At 44.1% G+C, this 18,325-nt stretch overlaps 1 pseudogene; it reads right to left on the bottom strand.

Moving 5' to 3' along the window:
• The window catches only part of LOC147697235 (uncharacterized), a 137,263-nt pseudogene extending 120,583 nt beyond the window's left edge, over positions 1-16,680 (bottom strand).
• Positions 16,681-18,325: the final 1,645 nt, after the last annotated feature.

Below are 18,325 nucleotides of genomic sequence, written 5' to 3'. Positions count from 1 at the left end.
CTTCCTGCTCCCGCCCCACTCGGGACAAACCCTCTCCCTCCTCCATCTCTGCCTCGTCCTCTAATTACTTGCTGCAATAGTACTCGGGTCTTGAGGTCCTTTGTTCTCTTGTCAGATTTGTCTTTACTCTCATTCTCTCTACGCTCATAATATTGAGCCATACTCAGAATAACGGAAGGAGTGGAGGTAGTCCAGGTACTCTCTGTCGCTTGTAGTTGTGCAGAGATTTCAGGTAACAAATTAGTCACAAAACGATTAACAAACAATCTTATGCCTCCTTCCACTCACAGATCTTGTCCACTGAAGTCACTGAACACCCCCTCAAATTGAGTAAAGAAACGGAAACGCTCTCATCCTTCTTTTGTTTGCAAGCAGTTAACTTATCCCAATCCACCTTGCGGGGAGGAATCAGAGAATGCATATACGTGATGATCCGGCCCGGTAATGCCAGAATTTCTGGTCTCGGTTTATCTCCAGGTTTCCGATCCCTGCACCAATCTTTAAATTGCTCCCAGGTTCCCCCTAACTTGGTGGCATGATTTTGATCGTGTACCTGTCGCCACACATCGACAGGGACTAGTAAACTGAAAAACAGTTCTGTATCAGCGAATGTCATGACGGCCTATGAAGCAGCCTCAGTGAGCTCTTTGTAATAAGCAGTGGGATTCTTCTGAGGGTCAGGTAATTGCGACTTCAGAGACGGGACCTCACTCCTTTTCCAAGGAGTATATACCCACTGCTCTTGGAATCATGCTTCTACACGAGGTATAGTCACTTGATCATTGGCGTCCATTAACTCTGGGAGTTCAGGATGATAAATAGGATGGACTTCTCGTATGAGGTGCTGAGAGTCCCAGTTTGTGCATTTCAAAAATAATCGTTCCCGGTATTTTGTTATAGTTTCAACATTTCTATACACATCTTCCAGTCCTAACTCGAACTTGTGCGCCCGATCCACGATGTCATAGACAGCCTGAGGGGCTCTTCCATCTGTGATACATTGTTCCCATAGGGAGATCAAACGATTGGCCATGGCTTCCAAAGCATATTGCTGCATGACCGGCTCGTAGTCCTTAAGGGTCCTCCAGATATCTATAAGGTTATAGATAGGATTCCGTACCCACTGAGATGATTTAACACCTTGGCTGCTAGGCGTTTTCCCCCCCTGTGCTGGAAATTGCTCTTACTATGTATTCATGACAAGCTCAGCTCGTCATCAGCACAGCTCAACTGTGCATCATGACGAGCTGAGCTCGTCATCAGCATCGAAAGGGTTAATACTGACTACTTTTCCTCGTACCCAACCGTGGATCGGGTATACAATCGCCGTGCACTGAGGGCACCGGGAACATGGGAGGGAGTCGAATCAGACATTACTGGGGTCGACCTGGCAGACAAGGACGACCAAGCTTGGGCCGGCGAAATCAAAACTACTGGGGATGTAATGGGGGGGATACAGTACCAGTCAATAAAGTGGCCGTGGCAGGCACTGAGGTAACAGGGGCCTGAGTAGGTCCCGTAGAAGCGGGGGCCGAGCGTGCAACAGATGCCGAAGCTTGCAGGGCTGTCGGGGCTGGGGCTGTAATAAGAGGTACCGCAGGATATACTAGCTGCGGAGCGTACGGGGGAGGTGGACGCGTATTCAATAAGTCCTCTATTTCATCTGAGGGGACATGCAGCATCGGAGGGAATTCTGGTGGCAGAAAATAATTTTTTAAAACAGCTGCTGGGGTACCTAAGGAACCTCTGATTCTAATAGTACAGTACATGAAGAGACTGGGTTAACATTCATTTGTGACATATTGGCCATGCACCCATTGCTTTTCTGGCTCAACTGCTGGCTAAAGAAAGATGTTGGCCTTAACCACAAGCTACTGAAAGAAATGTTGAGCCTGGACCACATGATTAATATCCTGTGGTTAAAATATTTAAAGGGCTGTTTTGGAGAGCTCGGGCGCCCGGACCGTTTTTAAAAAGACCTGATCTTATTACCGCAGCAGATGTGGCTTTTGTGAATAAATGTATTGTCTTGCTTAAAAAATCAAATAGAGATGGCTAGAATTGTCTAAAACTAGCGTCCGTAAATTTGTGATGCTCAAAACTACCCCAGACATGGAGCCATATCTTCTGTGGCCTTTGTCGGCCCATGAGCTGTTTTTACCAACCAGGTTCTGAATGGATTATTTCAATTTTTTACTTGCTGTTGCAAAGGGGTGCCATAGAGGATAAGTGTTAGCACCCTGTGGCTGTGACGGAGTGTCTCCACAGGATCTGCTGCACTTCATGTTTTTTTGTAGCTTCTTTGAAGCTCCCCGGAGGTTCTTTTTAGAATCGCTTTTAAAAAAGTTAAATTTTACTCAGGTCCGCCCAGCCCTTTACTTTTTACAATTGATAAAGCCAAAATTTATCCCATTTGTGGTTTAGTTTCCTGAAATGCTCTCTGAGCTACAGAAAGTGTATGGAACTCTTACATTTTCTTTATACCTATTTGACAGTTGTTTTAGCTGCTATCTCCTATGAGGACACATGTTCTTCTAGCCAGCTGTCCTATTTTTCTGTATATATAGCTCTTTCTTGATAATTGACTATGGTGTATTTATACCCCCTCATATTTTTAGAAATGGCTACCCATGCAGTATGTTTTGAAATGTATATATGTGCCTCGTATATTTTGAAGAAGATTTGCAACTTTTATGGTTTTCTAATTTTCAAACCGAATAAAGTATTTTGAAATGAAAACTACAACACAAAAGATTTTGAAAAACAAAATAAGAAAACATATATAAAAATATTAAACAGTTACTAAGGATAGAAATATATTATAATGTTAAAAAAATCTTAACAAATACCTAGAAAGAATTTTTTTTTAATTTAGAAACAAGTTTCAAACAAATAAGTATTTGTAATATAAATTATTATGAACAGAAACATTCATTAGTAAATAAATGTAATCGTTTTTTATTTCCTACTCTTTAACACCACACAATTCACTACATACATATAAATTTAAAATAATCTCAATAATTAACAGCATTAATGATCAATTAAAGAAATATTATTAATTAAAAAACAAATTAAAACAGATCAAAATTATTTTACTCCCCAAACATTAGCTCTATAAAACCAAAACCCATACACAATTACCATAAATATTTATGACTTGATGAATTAGTATTAATGATCTACTAATTATTCATTAATTGAAAATAAATTACTTTCCAACCTCTACACCAATAAGCACCACAACCCACACCTAAAAATCATTACACAATTTCCATAACTAATTTTACATTTATAAATCGATATTTGAAAACAACTAGCCGCCCCATTACGATGGCGGGCGGACACCATAACGGTAAACGGGACCGACCGCAAGAGGTGTGTTGGTCCCGCTGTGCCTATTAGGATGCTACAGCCACCATGGAACTCACATCCTGTATATTTAACATTGTGGCAGGCTGTGCTATATTCAGTATCCGCCAAAATCTTAAAAGGCTTGTTGTGGATCTGCATCAACAAGTGTCAGGCACCGCTCAGTGCTTGCCACCTTGTGCATGCAACTGTCGGAGGTACCATGGGTACCTCCCAAGTGCAGCCAACCACCCCCAAACCTCCTAGGGGCCTGCAACAGGCCCCCAATGAAAAGACTGCATGCCTTTCCATGGCAGACTCTCCTCTGTGGAAAGGCATGGGACAGCCATCTTCATAATATGGATGGCGGTGCCTGTAAGGTACCACCACCATATTGCAGGCCTTTTCTGAACGGTAGGCAATCGGGCGGATTGCCGACCACCGGAAAACTGGCGGACAGTCTTTCCGTCCGCCTGGGTCCCCACTGTCATCGTAAAATGGCAGGGGGAAATGTCAGGCGGATGGACAAGAATGGCGGGCGGATCGCCACCGCAAAACGGGCGGTGGCGATCCGCCCGCCATCCTAATAGGCCCCTAGATTTTTGCAAACAATATTAATGATTTCATTATTTTCAAAAACGATATACCTCCAAGTCAATATTCTTGATCAAGATATTGTTGCTGTTGATATTTCCGCATTACAATATTTCCAAATTGATATTTGTGTATGTCGACATTTCAAACTTGATATTCTGTCTGTGCACCGAAGGGATGGATAGGTTTTTACCGATTCATGAGAAAGTATATTTGCAAGGGGCTAACAATTGGCAAATTATTCACAGCATCCCCAATCCATATCTATTTTCTCAAACCATCTATCACTATCCATCATCTCATGTCGTTCAACACCTCCTTGACTTTAAAACACTGACATATTACCTATGATGGTTTTATATTTTCCATTTTTATACGGAGGAGTACATATTTTAGAGTGGCAGTAAGATATTACATAGATAGCTCATAGTTGAAATGAATGGCTACCTTCGTGCTGAAAGGAGTAATTTGACACAATTTAGTCTCTATCCTTTGTATCACTCTGCAGGAAAGTTCACTGGCTTCAAAATCATTGCTGTGACTAAAGTGTAAAGCAAGTAGAAAAAAACATTAAAAAAATTGTACATTTATTGTCTATAAAACATTAATTTTATGAATTCCTTAAAATGGTACCATTCAAAAGTAAGTATTTTTATTTATAAAATAAGTGAGATTCTTGGTCAAACATTCAGTCATGGAACAAAACATTTTACATGCCTGAATAACACAAAATAAACATAGCACTGGAAACTTAAAATGCAGCATACTACAAGAGTAACATTGCTTGTTTGTAAGCTAAAAGAAAATTGATGCATAACTGCCAAATGAGGGATAAGCCCATATCTGAGTTCTGTGATTGCTGAGCCACAGGACCTAAGCAGCTCCTCACTGATAGTCCACACAAGGCAGATACAGGACTAGTGTTGCTTGTGTTCCCTTTTAGAAGAGAACTTGCCTGTCATTAGAGCCTGTAATTTTCCCACTGGGGAATGGATGATCAAGTCTGACCAATCTGGAGTGGTATAAAGGCCAAAACAATGATGGACTGGAATCTGGCCTTGAGCAATTACCAGTGACTGAGACCTTTGCAAGTGTTCCACCCATCACCTTTGCAGTTCTGCGCGGCAGAGAACCATTTGTATGTACATTTTCAGCCTCCTTCTTAGTAAAGTGAAGGATTCCATATCTGTCTTATCCAGCAATATGTCTCTCAGTGCGAGCACATTCATTGAATTCTTTGTTAGTACTTTGTGATATGTACATTCCACGGCTATGGCAAAACAGCATGATGATAGGTTTGACAGTAATGACGCATGAATGAAGGTTCTGGCTACAAGTCACTTAGGTTGATCGTTACTGGCTTGGAGCAGCATTTGGTAATATACAGCTGTCTGACATACATCATCTATTACTACATGTCTATAACTACAATTCAAACAATGAAGCATTTACTCACACCAAAGGCATTTCCAAAACTTCACTAATTAGGCAGAGAGGTGACCTGCTCACCTTAGACACTGATACAGATTTGCAGCCCACTTGCACTTGATGCAAAGTGTGTTACAGGTGTGGACAATACATGGTTTTTAATTTCTTTTTTATTCACTTACAGACTTGGCTCCAACTTTTTAAAAGGCACCATAATATTGGTTCCAGAGCAAAACGTGGCACTGATAGGCTGTGGACATGTGCTAATAATCTCAGCTCTGCCCACTGTAGAATTCCAACAAGATGGACAATGTCCTGTTGTTGGTCCACATACTTGGCAGATGGAATTGGACATGCTTATGTTACATGCATGGCACCCAGAAACATAACACAAACATAGCACAACCATTTTGCCAGGCATTGAATTTAATTGTTCTGGAGTGGGAGGAAGGATCAGGTTCTATTGCCTATTTTAGTGTACATAGTGTAACATTCTGCTAGAAGACAGCAAGGCTCTATATGGCTGTCCAATGCAGAATCAGCTAAAAACGTATTTTTTCAAAAATGTAGTTCTTAGAATTTGTGGGGCCATACGCGGTCCTTCTGAGTCACAGGCCTTTGGCCCACCTACACAAGTGAGGTATCATTTTCCTCAGGAGGACAAGGGGAATTCTGGGTGGTAGGACATTTGTGCCGGCATGGTGATACCACCCAAAAACGTATGGAAAAAGTGATTTATTTCTGTAAATTTTTTAGGTTTGCAGGGTATTCTTGGTAGGGAAGCTTTGGGGGATCCATGCAGGCCATACCTCACGGACTTCCCAGGGTGTCTAGTTTTCAGAAACATGTGGGTTTGGTAGGTTTCCATAGATGACCGCTGAGCGTGGTGCTAAAAACCAAGGTGCCCCCCCCCCCCCTGCAAAACTAGTAGGTCGTTTTATGATAGGTAATTTTGATGTCTCCACAGTATGATCTGGGCCATTTTCTATCGTGGCCACTATGCCTACCCACACAAGTGAAGTACCATTTTTACCGGGGGACCTGGGGAAATGCTGGGTGGTAGGAAATTTGTGTCAGCCCAGTAATCCTACAACTTTCCCCTCAAAAATATTAGAAAATTGGATTTTTTCAGGAAATAGTGAGGTCTGCAGGATAATTAGGGTAGGGAAGTTTAGGGGGATCAACACAAGCCATACCTCACTGGACTTCGCAGGCTGTCTAGTTTTCAGAAATGTGTGGGTTTGATAGGTTTCCCTATTTGGCTGCTGAGCCAGGTGCCAGAAAACCTGGTGCCCTCCCTGAAAAACCAGGTTGTTTTTATTATAGGTAATTGTGAAGTTTCCACAGTACAATTTGGGGCATTTCCTGTTGGGGCCACGATGCCTACCCACAGAAGTGAGGTACCATTTTGATCAGGAGACCTGGAGAAACACTGGGTGGTAGGAAATTTGTGTCAGCCTGGTGATCCAACAACATTCCGCCATTACAATTTGATAAAAACTTGATTAGTTTAGGAAAATTTGAGGTTTGTAGGGGATTCTGGGTGGTGAAGCGTTGAGGATCCACACATACCATACCTCACTGGACTCCCCAGGGTGTATAGTTTTCAGAAATATGTGGGTTTGGTAGGTTTCCCTAGATGGACGCTAAGCCTTGGGCCAAAAATCCAGTGCCCCCCCTGCAAAACCAGGTTGCTTTATGATTGGTAATTTTGAAGTCTCCACAGTAAGGTTTGTGCCTTTTCCTGTTGAGGCGACTATGCCTACCCACACAAGTGAGGTACCATTTTTATCGTGAGACCTGGGGGAATGCTGGGTGGTAGGAAATATGTGTCAGTACGGTGATCCTACAACTTTCCCACACAAACATTTGAGAAACATTCCATTTTTTTCAGCAAAGTATGAGGTTTGCAGGGGATGCTGGGTAGGGGAACGTTGGGGGATCCATGCAAGCCATACCTCACTGGACTCCCCCGGGTGTCTAGTTTTCAGAAACATATGGGTTTGGTATGTTTCCCTAGATGGCCGATGAAACCGGGCCAAAAACTCAGGTGACCCCCCCTTGCAAAACCAGGTTGTTTCAAAATAGGAAATTTTGATGTCTCCACAATACGTTTCGGGCCCTTCCCTGCTGCAGGTACTTGGCCCACCGATAAAAGTGAGGTACCATTTTTATCGGGAGACTTAAAGAAATGCTAGGTGGTAGGAAATTTGTTGTTTCTTTCTGAAGTGTGAAAATTATGGCACAGTAATGGAAATAAAATGTGACAATAACATTTTGAGGTTTGCAAGACATTGTGGGTAAGAGAACTTGTTGGGATCCACGAGAGAGACATCACCATGTACTCCCTGGGTGTTTAGTTTACGAGAATATCTAGAGTTGATAGGTTTTTCTTAGATGGAATGTACATATTTTTGTTAACAAGAGATTTCACAAAAATGAAATGCACTGTCAACAGTGGCGTAGCTAGGGGAGGGGGGCGGTGGGGGCGGTCCGCCCCAGGCGGCACTATTTTAGCGGCAGACAAAGGCATTCAGATAAGGCTTGGCTTGCTTTCATGGACGTTTGGGGACAAGCAGAGAAGGAATAGGACTCGCACAAGGTCCTTTTCTTTTTTGTGCTGGTAGCTGTCCCCCCTTCCTATTATTCCCTCTCTTTCTGTGTTGCTCCTTGCTTACTGAAAACTGTAACTTGAAGAAAAGGTTCACAACCTCTCAACACTTGCGGGAAATGCTCCTTTTCTGACATTTTTCTATTCCAAAGTGCAGCGGAATGGAGAGAAATAGAAGGTTTTAAATATGAAAAATAAATACATAACTAAATAAAGCAAGACAGAGTGGTTGCAAAGTGACCAGATTTATTTTATTCACATCCAAATACATCAGCCTCACTACAGAGTTTTCCAGTGAAGCGCTACTTTTGTTTTCTCCTCTTTCTTTGAACAGCATTGTTAACAGCATTGTTGTCCCGAGGAGGGGAAGTGTACCATTTCTTGAGGTACTGCAATACCTGATTGATGGGTAGATTGGAAAACAATATGTGTACCATGGCTCTGTGTTTATGGATGTGGTCTTTTTAAACCATACTGCTTACTTTTTGTAGGGATATAAGCAATAGACATTGAAACAGTTAAGTTTAGGGCCCTGTAGTCATGTCCTTAACTTTTCAGGTAAAACCACTCCCGGATTTCTGAATAGTGAGTGAGAGATTGTTAAGGGAACCATGTCGTTTCTACTTACATTTCACATGCTTTACTTAATCTTGCATTCGCTATTAGTGCTTGCTTTTCCTTTTTTTTAGGCAGCAGATTACTCTTATCAAGTGCATAATTTGAATTGAGCCACATCCAAGTGTTTATAGCGGGCACAATTAGGTTGTAGCTGAAGGGAGTGCGAGTTTCTCTCAATGTGGCAGTATGGTGTTCGGTGGGGTAGAAGATGTGGCACTATGGCCAGAGCTGTCTAATTTGGAACTGGGGAACCGGGTTCAGCCTTCATGACCAGTCCACCAGACCACTCTACTGAAGGAGCATATTCCCATGCCAGACCTTAGAAGGCCCCACTAGACCTTAGAAGGCTTGATGTCTTAGCACAAGCAGGTGTACCCTAGAGGTGTCAATTGTGGGTTAACCTTGAAGGCCTTTCCACCACAATCCATACTGAAGTTTATCTCCAGTCTTGCGGGCAGGCCTACGAAGCAGCACACCCTAGAGCAACAGTGATCCAGTCACTGTGAGTCTGTCACTAAGGTCACATGAACCTTGAGCAGTTTAGGGCAGTGCGAACGGTGTGACTGCACTGGGTACCTATTTCGAGTGGGTGGTATATTATGGTTTAAAAAAAACTTGCTGCTGCCTTCCTGGCCTCCAGCAATTTTCAGAATCAATAAAAATGTCATGATAACTTTGGCGATTAATGTTCTTCCCAAAGAGAGATTGGAGTTTTGTCTAGTGGAACGGTTAACTTCAGGAAAGGTAGCACAGAGGATTAATGTGCCTGCTGCAAAGAACATGTACCACACAGACACAAAGTGCACTGCTTAAATGGGGGGACCATGATGAATGGTCATTTAATGTCAGCTGTAGATGATAGATCCCTGAACAGTGTCATGTATGTGCATGTTTGCATTGTGCTTAGGGGATTACCAGGTAATTGTTCAAGCAGCTCTCTGATGGATGTCACATGCAGTTTTCCCGAGCCCCTAGATAAACCATGCAGTCTGTGTGTTTTCCTTTGTACTGCCAGTCACTGTCAGTCACTGTGTAGCCTTGCACCGTGTCATGTATGTGCATGTAAATTGCATGATCGAGGCAACTATTAGCGACGATACGACGTGTCTCTCAGACCTCTTTCAAATGCTCACCGTCCTTATTCCCCAGCACCCCCGCCCCCCCGGCTGCAATCTGAGGGATAGCCCCGTGCGCCACAAGCTCTAGCTAAGCCTCTGACTGTCTACAATTTAAAGGACAAAAAACGGAACCAGTGACTCACAGCTCGTGAGCTGTGAAGCTGTATCAAGACCCCAACCGCTTTACAGGCCATTAACACACCTTTTGTACGTGATACACACAAGACCAATCACACCACCAGGCACAGAAACAAAACATTACAACATTAAAAAAAAGGGGCCAGGTATATTTGAGAAAGACAGAGAAGACAAATATTACTACACAACCATCTATTCCTCAAGTACACATACATACTGGTTGTGTTTGGCATGTGGGTGAGTGATGGTTCAGTATAGACAATTTTATTAACAAGAGATTTCGCAAAAATGAAATGCACTGTTAATAATTGAAAGTACAAGAAACTGAACCATTGACTCACAGCTTGTGAGCCGTAAAGCCACGACAAGGCACCACCTCTTTACAGGCCATTCATACACCTTTCATTCATGTGAAACATACAAAACCATTCACACCGCCAGCCGCGGGACCATCACATTACAACACTCACATCAGCAGACAGTGCCATTCATGGGCCCATCACTTTCATACACTAACATGCCTCACACAGCAATCACACGAGCTGATGGATTGTGTGGACTGGCGTTTGGCTACCACTAAGGCTAGTGACCAGCAGCAAGTCACTACTCACACACCGCCAGCCAAGCACCAGTCCATGCACATTGCCAACCAAGCATCAGTCCATGAACATCATTAGCCAATCGTCAGTTAATGCACACCGCCAGCCAAACGCCAGTCCACACACACTGCTAGCCAAGTGCCAGTCTATTCACATCACCAGCCAATTGCCAGTCCACGCACACCACCAGCCAAGTGCCAGCCCACACACACCACCATCCAAGCACCAGTCCATGCACACCGCCAGCCAAGTGCCAGTCTATGCACACCACCAGCGTATCGCCAGCCTACACACCCCTCCATCACATTTAAGTTTTTTTTATATAAAAAAGAAAACACAAAAAAATTGTAAATAGATACAAATCTACTAACACAAAATCTGAAATGTAATACATTGCACTAATTTCAACCTTGAAACTGAACAAAATATATAAAACAATATAGATCAGGTAGTTCACTTTACCACTCATAGATGCTCCCAAAAATTATTTTACAGGTGCTACATTCTAACATGCAGGCACACACAGCCCAGTGTTAGAGGGACACTCGGGAAGTACATACAAGTCTCCTTCCACGTGCCTTTTCGCCAACAGACTCTACATCTCCTACTGGGAAAGTCTTTGGAGGGCATGGGAGGAATGTGATCAGGAAAGTGGCGATCTACCAAACTAATTCAGAAAAGGGGGTGGTGATGAACAGAGTGTCTGAATTAAGCAGACCACTCTTACCCAGTCCAAAGATCAGGGCTTGATCCATCACCGTTTTTTAGCTCACTGCACCATCCCAGCTCAGAACTTGGCTATATGCAAATTAGTCTGACCCTGGCCCAGTGCATCATGGGAACTCTGTTCATCACCACCCCCTTTTCTGAATCATTTTTGTCCACCATAAGCATGGAAGGGTATACTCAGATGTGAGTCCCTAGCTCACTGCACCATCAGGATTCAAGCAAGCCGGGCCGAAGACGGCTGAAATGCCAGAAACCGGTCCCCGGTAGCTTGTCTCCTTTCTGGTGAAGAATTGGCTTGGTAGTTTAGTCTGCCCTGTTCCCATGATGCACTGGGCCAGGGACAGACTGATTTGCATATAGCCAGGTTCTGAGCTGTGAAGGTGCAGTGAGATAAATAACGGTGATGGATCAAGCCCTGATCTTTAGACTGGGTAAGAGTGGTCTGCTTAATTCAGACACTCTGTTCATCACCACCCCCTTTTCTGAATCGTTTTTGGCCACTGTAGGTGTGGCAGGGTATACTCAGACATGAGTCCCTTTCTCACTGCACCATCATGATTCAAGCAAGCCGGGCCGAAGACGGCTGAAATGCCAGAAACCGGTCCCCGGTAGCTTGTCTCCTTTCTGGTGAAGAATTGGCTTGGTAGTTTAGTCTGCCCTGTTCCCATGATGCACTGGGCCAGGGACAGACTGATTTGCACATAGCCAGGTTCTGAGCTGGGATGGTGCAGTGAGATAAATAACGGTGATGGATCAAGCCCTGATCTTTGGACTGGGTAAGAGTGGTCTGCTTAATTCAGAGACTCTGTTCATCACCACCCCCTTTTCTGAATCGTTTTTGGCCACTATAGGTGTGGCAGGGTATACTCAGACATGAGTCCCTTTCTCACTGCACCATCAGGATTCAAGCAAGCCGGGCCGAAGACGGCTGAAATGCCAGAAACCGGTCCCCGGTAGCTTGTCTCCTTTCTGGTGAAGAATTGGCTTGGTAGTTTAGTCTGCCCTGTTCCCATGATGCACTGGGCCAGGGACAGACTGATTTGCATATAGCCAGGTTCTGAGCTGGGATGGTGCAGTGAGATAAATAATGGTGATGGATCAAGCCCTGATCTTTGGACTGGGTAAGAGTGGTCTGCTTAATTCAGACACTCTGTTCATCACCACCCCCTTTTCTGAATCGTTTTTGGCCACTATAGGTGTGGCAGGGTATACTCAGACATGAGTCCCTTTCTCACTGCACCATCAGGATTCAAGCAAGCCGGGCCGAAGACGGCTGAAATGCCAGAAACCGGTCCCCGGTAGCTTGTCTCCTTTCTGGTGAAGATTTGGCTTGGTAGTTTAGTCTGCCCTGTTCCCATGATGCACTGGGCCAGGGACAGACTGATTTGCATATAGCCAGGTTCTGAGCTGGGGTGGTGCAGTGAGATAAATAACGGTGATGGATCAAGCCCTGATCTTTGGACTGGGTAAGAGTGGTCTGCTTAATTCAGACACTCTGTTCATCACCACCCCCTTTTCTGAATCGATCTTCCAAACTAGCCACATCCTCCACCACTGCAACTCTAGGAATACTTGCCTGTTCCACTACAACAAGACAGGCAGTCTTTGACTCAGGACAACAATCCTTAAGTTATGTTATGTTAAAGGTGGTCTTATAAAGCGCTCGGCTACTCGAGCACAGTGTCCCAGCGCTATACAGACCTGCGGAGGCTGGGCCAAAAAACAGGCAAACTACTGTCCAAACAACCAGGTCTTAAGCCCCTTCCTAAAGGAGAGCAGGTTGTCTAGTTTCCTTAGGGAGAGAGGTAGTTTGTTCCATATTTGAGGTGCCAGCAGTCTGTATGAGCGTCCTCCAATGCTGCTCGTTTGGTTGCAGGTACAATAGCCAGCGCTTGAGAGGCGGATCGTAAACATCTAGAAGGAAAATAGAACCGCACTCTTCTCCTTTGATAGAAAGCACCGGTGCCATGGAGAGATTTAAAAGCCCTGATGAGAGTCTTAAAATAAATGCGTTTGCGCACCGGCAGCCAGTGGAGTGAATTCAGAAGAGCAGAGGTGTGAGACCTTTGACTGAGGCCGAAAATGGCTCTTGCCACCGAATTCTGAACAGATTGGAGATGGGTAAGGAGATATTCCGGGAGGCCTAGAAAAAGTATGTTGGCATAGTCCAACCGTGAGCCGATCAGAGCTTGTACTGTAATCCTCCTGTGGGCATGAGACAGAAAGGGAAGAAATTTCCTAAGAGTTCTTAGAAGGCCAAAGCATTGGTCGACTACACTAAGAATCTGGGGTTTAAGGGTCAGGCCGTTATCAATTTTCACACCCAAGTTTTTCGTCATAGAAGTAGCCGACGATGGAGGATACATATCGGCGGGCCACTAAGATTTCCAGTTGGCATCAGCGGAACAGCCGAAAAAAAGGACCTCTGATTTATCCGAGTTGCATCTAAGCTGCATTTCAGTTGGAACCATGAGAAAACAGCCTCGAGGCAGCTCATGATGGTATCGCCGGCGAAGTCTAGGTTCTTATCGCAGGTTAAAAGAAACTGCGTATCGTCGGCGTAGGAAACAATAAGAGCTCCATGAGATTCAATCAAATCAGCCAATGGAGACATGTAAATATCAAAAAGAGTGTCGCTCAAAATCGATCCCTGTGGGACTCCCACCTCCAGCGGAGGAACTGAGGCAGAGAAAGGAGGGGCCCAAATCGATTGTTGGCGGCCAGATAGAAAGGACTCTAACCAACTGAATACCGTCCCTCTCAGACCAATCTCCTGGAGTCTTGAAAGAAGACGGCTGTGAGGGACGGTATCAAAAGCCCCCGAAAGATCGAGTAGAACCAACATCGCCTTCCCTCCATTGTCCAAAACCTCCTTTATAGACTCAGTAACCTCCAGCAACGCAGTCTCCGTGCTTAGGTTCGAGCGAAACCTGGATTGAGTGTGATAGAGAATATCACGGGTTTCGAGGAATTTCGAGAGGGTGGAGTGGACATGTTTTTCCACAATTTTATCGAAAGCAGGGAGTAACAAAATCGGTCTATAGTTAGCGTGGGCGAGGGGGTCCAAATTAGGTTTTTTCAATAACGGAAGGAAAAGAGCCATTTTCCATGTACTGGGGACAATGCCGGTTTTAAGAGAGGAGTTGAGAACCGGATTAATGATAAGATTGATAATGTGTGCCATCTTGGCCAAAAACTTTGCAGGGCAGGGATCCGACGGAGAACCGGACTTTAATTTAGATAGTAAGTCCAGTGATGTTTGTGGGGAAAGGGGAGGAAAAAATTAGAGCGTATGGCTCTCCGGGAGAGAATGAAGCGCGGGGAGACTTGAACCAGCGTCGCTTATTGATCCAATTGGCAAGAAGGAAGCCTGAATACTTTTGATTTTATTGGCGAAGAAACTAGCCAGAAATTAGAGAGGCTGGGGAGGTGAAATCCTTAACTATTGTAAAAATGTATTTGCTAATATTAGCTGCTGATTCAATTCTTTTAGAGAAATTAGATTTTTCTCTGTAACTATATCCTTATGGTAAGTTTTGATGAGTTCCTCTTTTGATGAGGCATCATAGTTTTTACGACACGCTCTTTCGGCTTTCTTACAAAGCCTTCTACTCTCATGAAGCGCAGGGGTGAACCAAGGTGCAGAAGCACGCAAATTTCTCTTGGACCGGATAGAGAGAGGTGCTATCTCGTCAAGACGATGCGTGAGCCATGACTGGAAGAGAACTAAGTCACTGGCCAGCTCACCTGTAAGCTGGCCAGGGTGCATAGCAAAAGATTGCTCCAACATGTCAGCAGAGACAAGATGATAAGAACGAGCGGCCGTAGGCTGCGGGCCAGAGCCAGCACTGGCAGTTTTGGACACGCGCAAAATGTCAAAGTTAAATAGGTAGGGATCGGACTAAGTCAGAGATAGAGGAGGGAAAGAAGTGATGGGAATTGATGAAAAAATGTGGTTGACGATATGGCCTTTATTGTGAGTGGCTGTAGAGATAAAAGGAGACAGACCAAATGGACTAGTAATGTCCTGAAGTTTAATGGTATCAGTTGCCTCCGCAACATCCATATGGATGTTAAAATCACTCAGAAGCAGACAATGCTCAAATTTCATAATTATTGGGGAAATAGCAGTATGAAGTTCGTCGTGAAAGGAGCCAGCATGTCCAGGTGGTCTGTAAAGCAATAATCCGGCGCACGAGTGATGAAGTGTACAACAAAAGCATTAAAGGTTGTCAAATGAAAAAAATTGATAGCCAACTTCTTATACCAAATGTAAGCCTTACGACGAACAGTGTAAGGTTCCAACTTCTGATCTACTCTATCAACACCACCCATGTGCCTATTATAGTCTAAAATGCACACAGCTTTGCGCACTTCAGCTACCAGACCCTAAACATTCACAGGTGAAATGCTTTCATCATGGATGGTAGTCACCATGTAGACATCTCTCCTGTCTGCAAACGTCACAGCTTGAAGTTCCTCGCTGCGCAATGTACTGTACTGTCCCTGCACATGCTTTTGACAAACAAGTTCTTTAGGGAAACCTTTACGGTTAGAGTGGATTGTGCCACAAGCAACAGTGTTTACTTTGGCCAATTCCCTAAACAACTTCACACCAGTGTAGAAGTTATCTACATATAAATGGTGATCTTTGTTAAAAGGTCCTCTACCAAGATCCCACACAATTTTCTTAGTCACTCCAAAAGTGGGCGGACAACCAGGGGGGTGAATCCTGGAATCCCTACCATGTACACCCTGAAATTAGAGATATATCTAGTTCTACTCTCACACATCATATACTTCTTAATTCCACAGCGTGCCCTTTCACTAGGAATATATTGCATAAAAGCCAAGCGGCCCTTGAGCAAGACCAAAGACTCATCTGCAGCAATTTCTTTCCCTGGAGCACAGATCTCAGAAAATTGATCTACAAAGTCACAATCAGGGTGATCTCGTGGCAACACTAAACCCTTACTGACAAAATGCAGCATCCGAAGCAGAAGCAAATTCCAATCGCAACTCATGACTGCTGTAAATATAGCCAATCAAGGACTAGTAGACCATTATGAAGACATCAATGGCTTCCTTAGCAAGCCCATTAAAAAATTTAAACCCAAGAACTTCTTCCTCTCTTTTAGATTTGTGGGAGTCCACAGGGTTTCTCTAGAGTGGGGCATAGGGCTGGCACTGTTGTCCCACAAATACTGTTCAGCATACAAATTAGTCTGCTCAACAATCTCTGCCAAAAATACATTGTTCATAAACAACTGAAATAAATTGATAGGCAAAAAGTTTTCAGTATCCACTCTACGCCCTGGAACACTATTAAGTCTTGCAATGTCGGCTGTACCATGCCTGGGGCAACCCAGAGGTCAGCACATCCAATGGGAGGCCTTGCAGTCCCAGGCTGCAACTCAGATGCCTCTTGCTGCACTATCGACACATCAATGTCCTCTTCTAAGATAGGCACTTCATCTGCACTGAGTGGCTTCATCGTACGATGATACCTCGTGGACAGAAAACTCACTGCCAGAATCTTCCACTGCCTCCTCTGCCACAGATGCAGAGTCAGTCTCTGAACCATGGTCAGAGGAAGACTCAAAAAGCATACCAACAAGCTGCTGAACAGTAATCCTGAATCCAGCTATAATGATTACAAAGAAAGGAGACTTCACAAACAAGACAACAACAACCAACAATGTACAAAATAAATAATAAACAAAGTGTGACTTGATCACAGAGATCTATAAACTCAAAAACAATATGAATCACTTGCCAAAGATAGCTACAATCACCAGCTTCTACTCTGCATGGACACAGCAAAAAGCAATGATATCCCACTACAGAGAAAAAACAAAACCAATTACTAACAAGGCAACAAAATGCACATCAAGCACAAATGCAAAAAGGTTTTGACACTCAAAAAACAGAAGCCAAACATACTGCTATTATTACACCATTTGCAAAAAACACATTCATTCAGGGAAATGCAACTCATGTAGAGTAAATAGTATCAAAAAAATTCACATACCAAACACATGCAACTACGCAAACTGCAGAACCACCAGTAACAAAACCACAACCTGGAACAGTCTAAAGGGCAAAATACTTGAACAAGAATAAAATGAAGAAATAAAACATTACAATTGCAATTCATAAGATATAAAACAATTAACATTATAACACGCTATTTCACTACCCAAATGGTCAATCTGCCAGATGTGCCTTCAAATAAGGTCTAGAAAAATGGGGGGGTGATCTTGCCACAGGGATAGAGTGGGGTTTTCTACCAAGCCAATCTGTGCCCCAGGTGGGGCAGAAAACATCTGACAGAAATATGTCTCCCTTGCAAAAGAAATAGATCCCTAGTGCCTAATAGGTTTTACTACCTCCTGCCTAGCAGCAGAAAGGCCAAAAAAGGGGCAGATCTGTCTCCAGGGGGGCAGAAAATACATAAACATAATTTAACCCCCCCTTGAGAGCGACCCTTGGCCAAGGGGTTGCTTCCATCTACAGTAAAAAAGAATCTCTGGTGCCTAGAGGAGTTCCCCCCACACCTCCCTGGGGGCAGAAGTGCCAAAAACTGTGACATTGCAGGCAGGGGGCAGAAAAAACCTAAGTAAACTTTTACCTGCCTTAGAAATGACCCTTGCCCAAGGGGTCACTTCCAGTACACACAAAACAAAATTCCTGGTGCCTAGTGGGGCTTTCAGCCCCTCCTGGGGGCAGACAGGCAATAAAAACAGGCCGATCTGCACCGGGTGGCAGAAAAAACATTAACAAGAAATCACCCCCTTGGAAGTGACCCTTGCCGAAGGGGCTGCTTCCTTTACATAAATAAGAAAATCCCTGTGGCCTAGTGGGGTTTTCTGACCCCCCGGGGGGAAGAAAGGCCAAATAAATGGGCCGATCTGCCCTTAGGGGGCAGAAAAAACATGCACAATAAATGACCCCCTTGGAAGCGACCATTGCTCTTTTCTCTCCCCGATGCCACTGTCCACGGTGGAAACACCCCCAAAGAGCAAGGAACCCTGCCTTACTCCGTGGACACCTGGAAGCAAAAGGCTTCCAGGGTATCCGGGGCTTCCTGATGATGTAGACATGCGCTGTTTATGCTGATGTTATGGGATTGCCCCGGG

The sequence above is a fragment of the Lissotriton vulgaris genome, chromosome 8 (assembly GCF_964263255.1).
Source record: "Lissotriton vulgaris chromosome 8, aLisVul1.2, whole genome shotgun sequence".
NCBI classification, from domain to species: domain Eukaryota; kingdom Metazoa; phylum Chordata; class Amphibia; order Caudata; family Salamandridae; genus Lissotriton; species Lissotriton vulgaris.
This window is presented reverse-complemented; position numbering and strand designations above follow the sequence as displayed.